This window comes from Trachemys scripta, chromosome 1 (assembly GCF_013100865.1).
Source record: "Trachemys scripta elegans isolate TJP31775 chromosome 1, CAS_Tse_1.0, whole genome shotgun sequence".
Classification (NCBI taxonomy): domain Eukaryota; kingdom Metazoa; phylum Chordata; order Testudines; family Emydidae; genus Trachemys; species Trachemys scripta.
In genome coordinates this window covers 313,506,951-313,511,852 of record NC_048298.1, presented here as the reverse complement: position 1 = coordinate 313,511,852, position 4,902 = coordinate 313,506,951, and the positions used below count along the sequence as shown (strand labels likewise).

The 4,902-nt window shown below is 47.7% G+C and overlaps 1 long non-coding RNA gene across 1 annotated transcript; it reads left to right on the top strand.

Moving 5' to 3' along the window:
* Positions 1–489: 489 nt before the first annotated feature.
* LOC117871788 lies at positions 490–4,086 on the top strand. Its single transcript, XR_004644342.1, has 3 exons — positions 490–696; positions 2,586–2,692; positions 3,680–4,086. It is a non-coding gene; the product is annotated as an uncharacterized LOC117871788 (long non-coding RNA).
* The last annotated feature ends 816 nt before the right edge of the window (positions 4,087–4,902 follow it).

Genomic DNA, 4,902 nt, shown 5'->3' with positions numbered 1-4,902 from the left:
ATTGTGTGCAAGTTAATAGCAAGGACGTTAAAAACTTTATTAAGTTAAGGAACAGAGCTTAAGAAGGGGAAAGAACATTCATGTCCATTTTAGCTACACATGCATTGACCATGGCTTTCACAAGTCAGTGTATGTGAAGCTGTGCTTGTCCTTACTGTCCCCTGAGGTGAAGTGGTAGGAGTATGTGGCCCCCTGATGCCACGTGGAATGCTGGTGTGAGGGATGCTATGATGGAGTTCTCCTTGGACTGCAAAGGAAGACAACCCCAGGATTGTTGAACCTGTAGGTCCATAAGCATCTGCAGCATCTTCTCCTTTTTCTGTGCCTTTCTTCCTGGCAGCTCTGTCCTTCTCTGTACAGTCTGCAATATTCCCTCTCCAGGCCTTCTGCTCACGGGCCAATGCAGCACTGGCTTGCAGGGTCTTGCTGAACATGTCATCCTAAGTCCTCTTCTTTCTCCTCTTTATCTGGCTCAGGCGTTCAGCAGGTATGGATGGGGAGCCCCTCAAGGCCACAATGCAACAGCTACAGATAAAACACACAATGGTGTCATTGTCAGTGTAGTCACAACGGAATGGGAAAGTTAAGATTCAGAACTCCCTTCCTTTGCTCCCCTGAAGTTTTACACAAGACCTGCTTATTGATTCTTCTGCTTGGGATTGCTTGTGCGCAGCACCACTCACAGCACCAGCCATGGTAAGTATGCCCCTCCGGGGGTGAGGGAAATATGGAGAGAATTGTTCGGTTGCATGAAACTATGAGTATAACACAATGACACTGAATATTGGCAGGCTTTTCCACAGGCAGTGGTGATTTTAGCTGGTATCTCACTCCTAAGGGTAACAAAGATACAAAGAACACAGCTGCTGCTGACATCCCAAAGCCACCCAGGTCAATACACTGCTAGCCTGTTTAGTGCAATGGTCCCTCCCAAAGTTATCACCGACTGGCATGGGCAAGTGTCCTACGGCATAGGAAGAAATAAGACTGCCATCTCTCAAAACTGTTGGCAGAGGATTGCAGAGTGCCTCCAGGAAAGTTTCATTGAGATCTCTGAGGAGGATTCAAGGGACATCCTTGTGTCCATAAACAAACTGCTCTGCAGCCTCCCTCCAGGGCTGTCCTTAGGCATACGCAGCATACGCAGTTGCGTAGGGCACCATGAAATTTGGGGCACCAAATTGCCCCAAATTTCATAGTGCCCTAGGCAGCTGCGTGCTACATACCGCCCATGGGCTGCGCCCACTGCAAAGGGCAGAGCCATCCCTAGGGCGGATGTGGGGCCCCGGACAATTCCCTCTGCCCTGCCTTTTACCCTTCCCCCCTGCTCTGCCCCCAGCCCACCCCCATTCCACCTCTTCTCCCAGCGACCCTGCACTCACCGGACAGCGGGAAGTGGAGCAGCCCAGCCCCAGCCAGCTCTACTCCACCAGCTCCCAGCCATGGCACTCTGCTTCCTGCTGCCGGCGATTCGGGGGGGACCTTTCCCTAACTTCCCCCCCCCGAACGACACGGCCGGGACCAGGGCCAGAGCAAGGGCAAGGGCAAGGGAAGTGGAGTGGGCTGGGGCCGCATCGCTCCGCTTCCCGCCATCGGCAAGTGCAGGGGGCGTCCTTTTCCCAACCTCCCCGCACTCACCGGCGGTGGGAAGCAGAGCGCCATGGCTGGGAGCTGGCGGAGTAGAGCGGGCTGGGGCCTGGTTGCTCCGCTTCCCGCCGCTGCCAGTGAGTGTGTGTGGGGGGAGATCCCTTCCCCCAAGCTCCCTTCCCCGAGCAACATGGCTGGGGCTGGGACAAGGGAAGCGGAGCGGGCTGCTCCCGGCCCCCCTCCCCCACTAATCCCCCGGGCCACTCTGGGCCTGTGGGGCCCCCAAAAGTCCCCTCCCACAGCTCCTGCCTCCCAGACCATTGGGGGTGGAGGTGGAGCCCCACTCAGCATAGAGCACCCAAATGGCTAGGGATGGCCCTGCCTCCCTCCCCCGCATCTAACTGTACACGTGAAGGAAAAGCAGATAATAAACGCTACCTCTCTGTGTTGTACTGCTACCTCTTCTAGTACAAGTAAATTAATGAGAAATCAAGAGCTGTTTCCTGTTAAGTTGGGGGCACCATCACTGTAATGGGAAATAAATTTACCAGAGGTTCCTTTCCCTGCAGCAAGCTCACCTGTGCTCAACTGCTAGGACTGACTAGACTGCAGTGGAGGCTCAAACAGGTCCAGGCTCATGGCATAGCTAGATTTCCCGGTCACATGTCCCCCCTCCTCCTCCTCACTGTTCACACCAGGGGCCTGTGACTCAGGCTCCTCAGAGGTACCCGCAGTGGTGTGTGGGGTGCTGGTGGAGTCTGCATCAAGAATGGCATGCGGCTCTTTGTAAAAGCGGCAGGTCTGCAGCTTGGCACCAGGTTGACCATTGGCCTCCCTGGCCTTTTGATATGCTTGACGTAGTTCCTTTGCTTTTATGCAGTACTGCTGCTGATCCCCATCATACCCCTTTTCCTACATCCCCGTGCAATCTGCTCATAGATGTCCACATTTCTATGGCTGATCCATAGCTTTGCTTGCACTGCCTCTTTTTCCTACAGGCCCAGGAGAGCCAATATCTCCTATCTACTCCAGGCCGCAGTGTGACTGGAACGTGTAGCTTGCATGGTCAGCTGGGCAGTTGCACAGAACAATGGAGAGCTGCTAGGTATGTTCCCCAACATGAACAACCAGAAAAAGGCATTTCAAAAATTTGCAGGGTTTTAAGGCTGGGGAGGGGCTTCTGGCCTCTGTGACCCCTGACCGGTGGAGTTCACAACTGTGACCAGAGTGGTCAGTGTTGGGCACTGTGGGAGAGCTGCTGGGGAACTGTTAGTGTCAACATTGGTTGACATTAGTGTCTACATTTGCATTGCGTCAACCTCAGTATATCAACCATTGCTCAACGCCGCTAAGGGAAGTGGTGTTACTATGTTGGCATAATGGAGCACTTACATCGCTCGGAGACATATTTAAGTGCAGACACATACACAGCTAGTTTGATACAGGGCCGCTTATGTTGACCTAACTTTGTAGCATTGACCAGGCCTTCGTCTGACCTCCTGTATAACACAGGCCATAGAGTGTCACACTGTGATTTCTGCATTGAGCCCAACAACTTGTGGTTGAGCTAGGCTAGAGCATCTCTTTTGGAAGAATCTGAATATCATATAATAAATTATATGTATTGTATTATTAACGTAGCAGACTTTAAATGTTTGTAATAGTATTATGCCAAGGAGGTATGTTGAAAACTTTTATTATTTACTGTATAAATCTCCTTTCATAATCTTGGAATTTTTTCTCACCAAACCACAACTTTGGGGGTTTTCTGGGCTTGACTATCATTGAGCTGATGCATCATAACCACTTAAACAACACACCCCTTGACATAATATGCAGTAAAAACAAAGGCAGATGTGGCACCTCAACACTAAGAAACATCAAGCTGTGGCGGGAAGAGGGGGAAGTTGGGGAGGAACGGTTAGCTTGCCAGTAAAAACTCTACAAGTGAAACAGTTTTAATATATTAAATTTAGAAGATTGTATTTAAAATAATACCCAGCATTTAACAAATGATCGTATTTCTTTTTCACAGTGGCCTATTATATATTCTTTAATTTAATTAAGATTTTGTTTTGTTTTGCAATTTCAGACAAACATTAGTAAAATTCGTAATAGGATGGAGGAATTCTGGAAACCAGCATAAAGTGCAAGTGATCAGACTTCATGTGGGTATACTGCATGGTGAATGGGAAGATAAGGGAGGAAAGTTCACTCAAAACCCAGTAACAGGCCATAGGACCAGAATAATGGCTGTCACCCCTCCATGCTCAGGGGTTCCTGACCACTGAAGACAGAGGCCCCTACTCCAGCCCTCCAGTGGACTGCATCCAATGCTTTCCTCTACGCAGACCAGAAAGAATAAAAATTCACCTCAGTAACAGAAAACTGGAATTTCACTTTAATGTAGCTACTCTGTGGTGTGTTAGAGAGAAAATCCATTATTACCAATAGAGGATAAGCTACTTGTGCTTTCAAAAATTATTTTTGGTGAGGAACATTGTAAGTGAAATGCTCTTAGAGTTTTCAGGACGGTAAAGCGGGGGGTTGACATGAAATCAAAATTCCTTTTACACTGAAATCAGCTCATTACTATTCAATAATATTTTATCACATCATCTTACCTGGATAGCAAGTAAAATTCACACTTACCCTGGTTTACTCTCATTATTGTCTTCCATAAGCCATAGAAAAATAAGATAAAGAGCCTGAAGGCTTTTTTTGAATATTTTAAAAAGTATTAGAAAGAGAACTTCATACTGGAATTAAACTTAAAAAGATTAATACAGAGGGAAATGTATCTAGCCAAGCTCTTTTTGCTATTATTAAAAACCCCAATGCCTTCTCCCTAACAGCCTAACTTCTCGGTCCATTATTCCTGCAGTGCCAGTGTATTGTTTGCTGCCTTAATCTGCTATTCCTGTTTTTATAACAATTTATGAATTCCTACCAGCAATTCTAAAGCCTCAGGCTGTCATCTCTTAAATTACAGTAAACTGTGTTGGGCTGGGCCAGACCTCCAGGAATTCCAGGTGCTTAATGAAGTGACTGTACAGGGCTTTCTTCTGAGTCAGTGCTGACCCAAGGGCTCCGGCCTACTGTGCTCCTAGAGGTGACATCTTTCAGATATATATAAAACTGCTCTCCTGTGTGTGATGTCTCTAAATTCTGGTGAATTTTCAATGTCACTGATTTACATCTTGTCCACTCACTTGAGCAAGAGACTAGATTGAATCAGTCTGTAGTTATCCATGTTATTCCTCTTACACATTCTGGGCCACATTAAGAGATGAGTTTAGTTTATAGGGAGTCAAA